Genomic DNA, 11,701 nt, shown 5'->3' with positions numbered 1-11,701 from the left:
ATGATGTGTATTTTAATAGAGTGTTTAATCATTTCAAATACTGCATATGTATTCAGTATCCTTTTCTGTTCTTTTTGTTCTTAAGTTTACAGGGCAAAATATTAATGCCCTGCCAGGAGCAACATCTCCCTAGTTTGTCTTTGTGCAGGAAAGACCTCAGTATTCTGACTCACTAAGACCTACTGGATTTGCCAGAAGGTTAGAACGAGGTTGCACAGAACCCTTTGGGTCTCCTTTTGTTTTTATTTCATTTGATTGAGTAGAGCAAATCAGAATGTTGATTTCTACTTGCTCTTGTTTGCACAGAGTAGTCCCATCAGAAGTCAGTAACTACCAACCTTCACTTGCAATGCATCCAAGCCACAGCTAGTTCTGTGTGCACAGACTTCAACAACTTCTATATCTGGACTGAGTATCTTTCCTTTCATATACAAGGGAAGGTGTCCAGGGACTGGGTGGATTAACCTGGAAACTGTGTGTTATTCCTATTTACTAATGAAGTGATTTTATTTTCTTTATGTTAGGCATGTATAAGACATTTAGGTGAGCCTGCAAATGGCAGTGAAGAGCTCAAACCATTCCAGAAAATCCTGCAATTGCATGTTTAAAGGTATCACACAGAAGCTAAATTCAATTTTGGATCTAGTATGAGAATGATGTTGATAACCTGCTGCTATTTCAGTTGTTGCTAAGTAGTGCTCATCCTAAGTAAGGGTTTCTCAGCTTCCCACGCTCTGCCAACAGAGGTGCACAAGAAGCAGGGAGGGAGCACAGCCAGGACAGCTGATCCAACCAGTCAGAAGGGTATTCCATACCACATGGCATCATGCTCAGTATATAAGCTGGCGGGGGAGGTGGCCAGGGAGGTGATTGCTGCTTGGGCACTGGCAAGTGAGTGGTAAGCAATCGCATTGTGCACCACTTGTCCTTCTTGAGTTTTATTTCTCTCTCATCTTTCTCTTCATTACAATTGTAATTATTATTATAATTTTATTTAATTTTTAAAATTGTTCCTATCTCAACCCATGAATTTGACTTTTTTAGTTTTTCTGATTCTCTCCCCCATCCCACTGGGCAGGGGGCTGGGGAGCTAGTGAGTTGCTGCATGGTGCTTAGTTGCTGGATGGGGTTAACCACAAATTTCGCTGCATCAGAGGCTGGTCAGCATAACCAGCTCCATGTAGGATGTAACCAAATCTAACACAGACCCATAAAAACACAGAGAACTGCAGGAAGCAGCCTCAGTTTGAACTGAGGATTCCTATTTTATAGATACTGCCTGAGACAAAAATTAACTCAGACTTCAGAAAAGGAATAACCCAAACTAGACAGCATGCCTTTGACTGCAAGGCTGAATTATACCTGAGCACAGGCGTACCAAAACGTATCTGCAGGGAACCATCTGGCTGTTGTTGTCTAGGACTACAACAGAAACAACCAAACAGATCCTATAAGGGAAAACACCTCTGCACATTTACATCCCCTCACGGCTGCACAGCGCTGCGTCCGCAAGCCCAGCAGCAGACCTTGCCCGCAGGATTCGCATTCAGGAGACGGGCTCCAGCCCCTCTCCCCCTCAGTTTCCTCATTCAGCGTAATTAAAGCAGCTCGTTTACACCGGCAGCCTCGGCGGAGGAGACGGGACTCAAGCGTCACAAGACATCCTGTCCTGCCCTGGGAGAAGCGCGCAGGACGCCCAGGCACCGCGCCGGGGCAGGGCCGGCGCAGATGTTAACAGCCGATGGCAGCCGCCTTAGGAGCTGCTCCCCAGCGCCGGACCGAGTCAGCGGAGGGACCGCGCTGCCGCCCCCCTGTCCGGCTTCCCTTACCTGCCCGCCAGCCGCCGCCGCGGGGCCACCGGTCCCGCCCCCCGCGGACGGGCGAGGCTCAGCTCGGCTGCGCTCCGAGCGGTTTAGGGCGGCCCCGAGGATTACGCTTGCTCGCAGCAGCCCGCCTCCGGGCGGGTTCGGCTCCGGGATGGCTTTCGGGGCGAAGGGAATCTGTCAGAGTTTATTTAGTCCCCTGCGAAACCCTTCGGTGAGAGCCGGGCTCAGTTAGTTGCTCCTTATCACCGCGCTGACTTTCGGTTTGCCCGAGGGATGGATTTGACAAAGGCATTAAGTATGGGTTTGAAGAGGAAGGGATGGGAAAAGCAATCACCACCTGTGGCCGTTCTTCTCTTCCCATCCACTTGAGGCTCCCGATTTTTGATGAAATGAGAGAGCAGATTAAGAACCCTCTCTGAACCACAGGACCAAAGCAAGGACCTAAGGAAGAAATACACGGAGTGTCCCAGTTTACAACAGGAACAGAAAAATAAAAAAGAAGGGAGAAAACAAACAAACAAACAAAACAACCAACCATCCAAACCAAACCAAACCAAAACCCTCCCCAAAACAAAACAAATGAAAAAAAACCCCACCAAAACATCACCAATGGCAAAACCTAACCAAAGTCTTTACTTGCCAGATTTAGACTACAGGAAACATTGCAGAATGCAGAAGATGACCTTTACAGGCAAGACCTAGTGGGACTGTGGCCAAACAGAGCCTGTGTTCTGGCATAAATCATCCCTGCTCTTTCAGACAGAGTAACTCTTGGCTGTATCCTCTGATATCAGCAATAGCGTGACCAGAAGGACCAGGACGCTGCTCAGCCCCCTGATCTTGGTACTGGTGAGGCTGCACCTCAAATACTGGGTTCATTTTTGGCCCCTCACTACAGGAAGGACATTGAATTGCTGGAGTGTCCCCAGAGAAGAGCAACAAACGTGGTGAAAGGTCTGAAGAAGAAGTCTTGCAAGGAGTGATTGATGGAACTGGTGTTGTTAAGCCTGGAGAAAAGGAGGCTAAAGGGAGACCTTGTTTCTGTCTACCTGAAAGGAGATAGTGAGGTGGGGGTCAGTCTCTTCTTCTAAGTAACTAGTGACAGGACAAGAGGAAACAGCCCCAAGTTGTGCCAGGAAAGGTGTAGACTTTAGGAAAAATTTCTCCACCAACAAGGTTCTCAGGCATTGGAACATACTGCCCAGGGAGGTGGTGGAGTCCATCCCTGGAGGTATTTAAAAGATGTGTAGATGCAGCAGTTAGGGATGTGTGGTTTAATGGCAGAATTGGCAGTGTTGGGATGATCTTAAACGTCTTTCCCAATCCAAATGAGGCTCTGAGATTATTTTACTGTCAAACAAACCTTGTGAGCTGTGTCACCCAGATGAGATTCCTGGGAATAAATTTAAAACCACCATCAACACACTTTCATTATTCAGTGCCTGATACCTTCTGGTTGGCAAATATGATCATGCTGCCTTTGATTAAAGAGCATGTTTCTCGTGGTTGAAGGGATGGAGACCCTAGCAGACAGAAGTATAGCTTGGGTAGCTGAAGGCAATGTTGGGTTGCAGGACCTACCAGTTTTCAGCTGGAGAGGCCTATCAATAGTCTCTTCAAGTTTTCAGCATGTACTGGACTGGAATCCCCAGCTTCTTTGGTATGCATAAACTGGTGACATGACTGATGTGAAAAAGAAGAGCAGAACTAAAAAGGGAAAGGAAATCCTTTATTTCCCTCCTGATAGAAGGATTTTTTTTTTTTTTTTCACTCAGTGACCATGGGCAGAGCACTCAGAACAGCCCTGGTGCCTCAGTGTAGCAAATAAAGGGGAAACCCCCAATGTAAATGTTGCTTAAGCAGCACTTTTCACAGGCAGTTCAAGTATCCACAGAGATCTAAAGTTGGCTGGTCGGGTGGAAGCAAGTACATGCAGAAGGTAAAATATTCAGTGTTTAGAGACTAAGCACTTTGGCAATAGAAAAAGTCTATGGCTGAGTCTATGACTTATAGGAAATGAAACATTTTTGTTGGTAGTTATCATTCAACATCCTCAATAAAGAACTATCTTCATATGCCAAAGAAGTGCTGTAATGCATGGGGTTAGATAACAGTACTTTCATTTAAAGAAAGAGTAGGAGGAACTAGCTGCTTTCAAATTAGGTTGTCAGTTCATTTCCCACCTTTCTTCCATATCCTTGCCTTGTTTATTTCACATTTTCTCTATAGAATACATATTTTTGGTCGCCATGTCTGTCTTCTTCCTGTCTGTTTAAATGATTTTTTTTTTAATAAGACAATGCATACATCTCCCTCCTCCATTTAAATACATTATTTGAAAGCAGGAGCTTGAAAATTCTAAATTATTTTCAGGGTTTGATAGATTGGATGTCTGGCAGATGGTTGGATTCTTTTCAGATATACCATTTACAGAATCATAGAATCAGTCAGGGTTGGAAGGGACCACAAGGCTCAGCCAGTTCCAACCCCCCTGCCATGGGCAGGGACACCTCACACTACATCAGGCTGGCCAGAGCCTCATCTAGCCTGGCCTTATACACCTCCAGGGATGGGGCCTCAACCACCTCCCTGGACAACCCATTCCAGGGTCTCACCATTCTCATGGGGAAGAACTTCTTCCTCATGTCCAGCCTGAATCTCTCCACTTTCAGCTTTATTCCATTCCCCCTAGTCCTATCACTACCTGATATCCTAAAATATATACTGTTTGCAACTTGCTTTAATTCTTCATTCCAGAGTTTTAATCACTCTGGAATCAGTCATTAAAACAAAACAGAACAGGACAAGACAAAACCAAAGCCCCCAAAAAACAAAAAGGTAAAAAAGAGAAAGAGAGAAAAAGTAGAGAATTCTGTAGCTGCAGATATTCTATAAAGAGTACATATCTTAGTCCTTGTGTCACTTACTAATTTGCAAGGAGTGGCTCTTAGGAAAGGGTGGTGTGAACATTCTGCCTGTGTTAAGTGTAGATTGTTGCACAAGAGGACAACAGCTTTTAATTTCCTGACTCTGATGCTGATGGCTTCTCAACCTCTTACACTAACACCAGGTTTTCCAAGTATTGATCCTTCTTTGTTTCCTTTTAGAATCCATGCACACTCTATTAAATGAATACTGGTGGAAAGAAGGCATTTATCTGGAGTACATTTCTACTTAATTTCCTATTTTGACTAAAGGGACAATCAAGGGAATCACTTTGTTTCACCTCTGGAGAAACAAGTCAAGCTGTGTCGAAATAATATATTTAGAGGCTTTTAATCAGGGAAAACTGTTATAAGCATAAACTAAGTTATATAAGCAGACATATAAACCCTCATCAGGCTGAAAAAAAATCCCCCAAAACCAGAAAGAACCAGAAGAAATTCTGTTTAGGAATAAAAGCTGCACATAGACCCCTAATGGGGTACATTTTGAAGTATTAAAAGCATAGTGAGGAGGGTGTGAAAATCGAAATGGTCATAAGCCTCATTTAGTAACAGGAGCACTCCAAGCTGCTGGCAAGCCTGGGTCTCTATTTTTATAAGGAGCATTACATAATACACAAGTGGAAAAGTATCCTACCCAAGTGGAAATAAAAACAAACTGCCTTCAAGATGACATAACTCTGCAAAACACGAACCATTAACGCTCTGCTTGCAGTTGCTGAGTGGCTTTTAAAAGGGCTATGGCAGAAGCTCTCTAGAATGAAAATCTGGACCTTATTTATTTTGCAATATGTTTACGTGCCTCTTTACTGTCACAACAACATTTTGCTGAATCCTTCAGTGCAAGATCAGTCCACTGATTCCCTTTGGGCTTTACTCCATCCCTAGCATTCGTATAGGGGGTTGTGTCCTGGGTTTCCATGTGACTACTAGTCTAGGCAGTAAGTTACTGCCAAATAAATGTAAGGTTGGAAGCAATTAGTAGATAAACAGCACTGTAAAATGTGAAGTCACAGGCTAACATGCAAAGAGCATAAGCAGCAGAACATCCTTAGGAAGCAAACTCTGATATTTGCCTAATGAATTTGTTACCCTGACAGGGCAGTAGAAGGCTATGAACCAAACCAGCATTGCCAGTTGGAGGCAGACGTACCAACAATAATGTTGTTTGCCTGAGCTTCAGCTCTGCACATGTGCTGAGGAGATATAAGGAGGCTTGAGGTGTCTGGGCAGCACTGAAAGGTAGCTTAGAAATGCAGAGGGATTAATATTAAATTCAGTAAGTAAATACCATGCAGCCTGCATGTGGTTGTGGAATCAGACACAATGGAAGGGTCATTAGGATAGGAGCTGTAAATTAATACATATGAAGCACAGGAGGATGCCTGGCTTTTTGAAACTCCTAATTGCCACTGAAATAGAAATGTCAGAAACAAGAACTGGGCTGGGCTGCAAATTAGCTTTTAGGGTAAATGAGCACAGGGTGAATTTCAGTTCATTCTTGATGTGTGCAGTCAGATTTATTCCTCTGCACTCATATCAGGAAATAAACCTGAGCCTGGTTTACCTCTTGTTTATTCACTTGTATTTTAGTAAGGTTACTCTGGTGAAATAGGTGATAGGAACAACAGGTACAAGCTAGAAGACAGGAGGGTCCACCTCAGCATGAGGAGACACTTCTTTATGGTGAGGGTGACAGAGCACTGGAACAGGCTCCCTGAGAGGTTGTAGAGTCTCCTTCTCTGGAGACTTTCAAAACCCACCTGGATGTGTTCCTGTGTGGCCTGTCCTGGGCGATCCTGCTCTGGCAGGGGTGTTGGACTGGATGATCTCTGGAGGTCCCCTCCAATCCCTAACATTCTGTGATTTTGTGAAAAAGTATGGAAAATATGATAGAAGTACATAGGCTTTTGGTCATCCTGCACTTGCCAATATCTAGTGCTGGATAATGAGTCTCTCCCTCAGCCAACCTTCTCTCAGTTTGTTTGATTTTTTTTCCTCTTCTCTCTAAAGAAAGTTCAGACATAATTAATTACCATTGCATAGGCTGTTTCTAAGCACTTAAAAGAGGTATGCAGCCTAAGGAAGGTTGTCAGTGGAGAAAATGGGACACACTTGGCATTGTCTTTTCTTGTGGAAGAATGTTAATGGCATGTTGGAGACCATCAGCAATACCTCCCCAAGGTAAGGCAGCTTTCAAGGCCGAATGACTCTACAAGCCATGAATGACTCTGTCCAAGCCACATCATTAAAAAGAAAATGATTATGGAGACCATATGTTTTTCTTGTTACAGAATTAGTCATTAAATTCTGCCTTTTCCAGTTGTAAACTGATCTTCTAGGCAGGATGACAATTTTATGAAGAAAATAAAATAAGCAGAGAGTTATAGTCTTTTTATATGTATAGGTTCTAATAAAAGGTTTTTTTTTTTTTAAAAAATAAAAAGTAATGGGGTCAGATTTTTTGCCAGTTTCACATACTTCAGCAATGAAACACAGATCCACAAACCGTTCAGTTTTTGCTAATGGCTCACCAAAACAATCAAACAATGGGTTTTAAGTGAAAATACCTTTTAAAAGATAGGAAAATGACAGATTTTGAAGATACAGGATCACTTCAGGACCAATGGTTGTCAAATACATTTCAATCAAACAAACTTCAAGTGTTAGCTGAAAACTTCTTTGCCAAGCACAAAAGCTCTAGCTGAGAATCATGAGCCAGAAGCTGGTAATTAAGCCCACCTAAACAAACAGCTACATCAACAGAATGTATCTAGGTAAGGTTATAAACAGAGCTGATGATGTCTCTGTAGCTCACCAGGTTGTTTCTACTGACCAGGCAAGTAGAGCTTTTGCTCCTGAGGTACACATCCTTGCAATCTGCATCTGAGCACAGCAACTCAGGAGAAACAACTCAGCTTCAGACAATTCCTACACCCAACTTGGCACACATGGGATTTCTGAAAGGCTTACCAAGTCCTTGAACACTTCCCTTGACTTCTCTGTTTCTCAGGACAATCCTGGGTAGGTCAACCTGTGGAACTATGGAAGTTTCCATTTAGAAAGGCACAATTTGAACCCTCACCCCCCAGAATTCCTAGCCATTTTCTTTGTCACAAGGCAAGCACAGCCTTTTCTTTCCCAAGCTTTTGTTAGTGCTGCTGTGAGAAAGCAGTTTGCTATCTAGTTGCACTCTGAGCTTCCACCTCTCCCTATATATGTCAGCAGACGTGGAAATGTCCACTGAAGAGGTCTGCCTTCAGAAGTAAGCTACCTAGAGAGGCGTGGAAATGTGTTTCTTAATGCCTTGCTTGACTCCTGATGAACAAAGTCACAAGATGAGTGGCAAAGAAAAGCTAAGTATTACTTATGCTCTGTATGACTGTTCCAGCTGTGTCACTTTTTTGTTTTCAGAAAACACTGTCCTCTGCTGTTCTGTATCAACTATTTAGTACATTCAGAAAACTTATTTTGAAAATCTCCAGAACACCAAAAAACCCAAAACTAAACCAAAGCAAAACAACAACAACAACAACAAAAACAAAACAAAAAGTCAGCTTAATCTTAGTTAAAACTTCTGAAGGAAAGGCAAAAAGGATGGAAAAGCAAAAAAGGATGGAAAGGCAAAAAAGAATGCAAAGGCAAAAAAGGATGCAAGGCAAAAAAGGATGCAAAGGCAAAAAAGGATGCAAGGCAAAAAAGGATGCAAAGGCAAAGGATGCAAAGGCAAAAAGGATGGAAAGGCAAAAAGGATGGAGAGGCAAAAAGGATGCAAAGGCAAAAAGGATGCAAAGGCAAAAAGGATGCAAAGGCAAAAAGGATGCAAAGGCAAAAAGGATGCAAAGGCAAAAAGGATGGAAAAGCAAAACAAAAAAGGAAAGGAAAAGAGCCCAACACTAATGCAATATTTAAACACAACAGGAGGAGCTATTGGATCAAAATAGCTGCCACAATCATCTTTTAAAGTTCTATGCTTAAAAACCCTCACTGAGTTTTCAGTGATGGAAAGGTCTTTGCAAATTGAAATAGGATGTATAAAACAGAGGATCTTCATCTCTTCTAATGAATTATGTTTTATCTGATAATAAAGCAAAGCCAAAAAAAAAAAAAAAAGTAAGATTGCAAAGAGGTCTGCAATATAGTCTTTATAGTTTTAAAAGAACTATTTTGAATTCAACACTTTAAGCCACTGGGTATCACTCAACACAGTTCTTGCAGGCACTGCAGATTTATAAAGGCCTTTTATTGTATCATCTCTGATTCAAAGTTGATACATTTAATGTATATGTTTGCTTAGACCACCCAAAATTATGTAAATCAAATTCCAGCAGATCTAAATGTCCTAAGAGTTTTGCATTGCTTCAAATCAAAAGAAGATTGACTCTTTTCATTAAACATGTGAACTTCTACAAAGACCAGACTTAGATGTACAGATTTTCTTTTTGTAAAAGGGCATTTAAAGCCTTTTATAATCATTTTTTTTAATAAGCAGCAGAATTCCAATTTTGTCTCAGTTTCAAATACAAAAATGTTTGTATTTTGCTGAAAATTAATGGAGATATTTATCAAAATGTTCATATTTATCATACAAAACAGTAGTGTATATTTTAAAGGGCCATGTTTTTGTTTCATTAGATGACAACTTACAGATGGGTTTGAGCAGGATGAGTTCTACTGTAAATCTCCACAGGTCACATAAGCTCCTGCTTTGAGAAGTAAGCACTTTGCAAACATTTACTCTCTTGATATGCTGCACATGTTGGAACAATTTGAGCTTGACTAAAAGCTTACTACTTCAAATAAAAGAGCCAAGCTGCTTAAAGCATATTCAAGGAGCTGCATTTTACACTACTACTACTACTATTTTTCTATTAGGATTTGAATACTGCTCTCATGTGGCTAAAAGCTAGCATGCCTTGGCCATTTTAGTTTCTTTACTGGTGTTACAACCAATGACTCAGAAAGTGGGTAAGCAGAGACTGAGATGCCTTTGGGCACAAAGTGATGCATTGGCATCGTTGGCATCTACTCTTGAACAGGTAAGATTCTGAGAGAAAGGAGAGACTGGAGGCAAATGAAACCCTCAACTACTTCTAGAGCTTTGTCCATCTCAGAAATGCTATATGGTTAGTTGAGAAATCAGGCAGGCAACTTAGTGGTTCAGGTGGCCCTTTTCATTTTTCTGTTGCTAGATCTAACTCTAGTGGCAAGGAAAGTATCACAAATCAGTCTTTAATAGCTAGAACCCTCTAACTCAACAACATATTTGAAAATAAGTAGTGTGTGTGTATACATATAATGAGTAGTTCCACTGAAGTCAATCAATAAAACATTTCATCCTTTTCAGGCAGATCTTCAAAGACACTGGGGATCTAAAGGTACAAACTGACATCAGAAGTGTCCTGCTAGGACCTACACTTCACTGCCTTTAGTAAAAGTGAGCTGCCTGGATGGTTCAGAGGTTCTGTAAGCACTTTCCTTCACCAGACGTTTCCCAGTGCCTCCAGCGCTCTGGTCTCAGATGACTGCTGGCTTACCTTAAGCCACTGCATTACTGAGTAATTTACCAGCTGGGTGGCTTGCAGAGTGAACTAAAACTGAACGTGAGTAGGGTAAACAAGATTAGACCTCAAACACACACCAAACAGCTCTTCCACCAGTGCCATGCAGTTGCTGGTTTCTTAAAGAGGCTTGTGGACTCCAAGAAATCCACCCTACAAGCCCTTCTGTATCATTGCTCTTAAGGAAACTTGCTTACCTCTCCAGACTATGAACCTTTATTTGTCTTTACTAAAAAGCAAGTTTTCGTTTGGCAGGATCTACATACTCATAATTTTTTCCTGAAAAGACTATTACAGCATGTTTTGAATCAAGAGCATCTCAAGCAGAACAATAAAAGAAGAAAAGTACATTAACATTGCTTTCAAATATTTATTAAAACAACATATGAACTTTTTTTAAAAAATCCAAACAGTGATTCTGCCTGCAGTATCTGTAACCTCTTAGCCACATTACCCCAAAGTGACAATTAAGTAGTCTGAGAAAACCCAAACAATCCTTTCCCTCCTTCTCACTAGGCACTTTTGCTATTGTCTAAGAGCACAAATAATTTTATTAATAGCTTAGCTAGCAAAAGCACAAAGGCAGCAACAAGAAATGTCACTGCTGGCACAGACAAAACCTTTTTGTCTGCTTTAGAAACATCTCAGATTCGGGCTCTGAAACTACAATTACCACTAGGGCTCAATCTTCTTACTATACAAAAAATCTACATCAGCATTCTCAGGATCTGACATAAGCCTTTTTGGCTGGCTCTTGGGGTTATGCTAGCTTAGAGTCACAGATAAGCAAGCCTGGAAGAGTACAAATCCTGCCAGAATAGTTCCCATCTTTCAAGACACAAAGGGAAATCACAGCTTTAAGTGATGGAGTAGAGCAATATTTAACACGTGAAAAGTACATACCGTTACAAAAGGTTAGGAAAATTAACAGAGGGTCAGAGGTTTCACCCTGAAGGGGGGTAACAACAAAGCAATTTAAGCATCTGCCACACCGAGTCAGTCCGGACACGGCTGGCGAGCACCACACTTTGTCCACCTCAGCGGCAGGTGAGCCGCAGCAGAACAGGCGATACAGAAGCCGACGACAGGGAATCGAGAGGAGAAAGCTTACTTCTTTTGGTCACCAAGGATGGACGATATAACACGGGGTAACGTTTTAAATATGGGATGTTAACTTAAACATATTTCTAACCGCCTGGTTTACAAAAACGCACTATTGATCAAATACAATAAATAAGTTTTTCCTGGCTGAAGAGTGTGTTTGCCTCAGGAGGTGCTGCCTCCAGACGCAGCCCGGCGCTGCGCCCTGCGGCACCTCCCGCAGGCTGGCACCGGTGGAAGCCCCTCTTCCCCGGGGCCGAGTCCCAGC

This window comes from Indicator indicator, chromosome 21 (assembly GCF_027791375.1).
Source record: "Indicator indicator isolate 239-I01 chromosome 21, UM_Iind_1.1, whole genome shotgun sequence".
Taxonomy (NCBI): Eukaryota; Metazoa; Chordata; class Aves; order Piciformes; family Indicatoridae; genus Indicator; species Indicator indicator.
Note: the sequence above shows the minus strand (reverse complement) of the source record.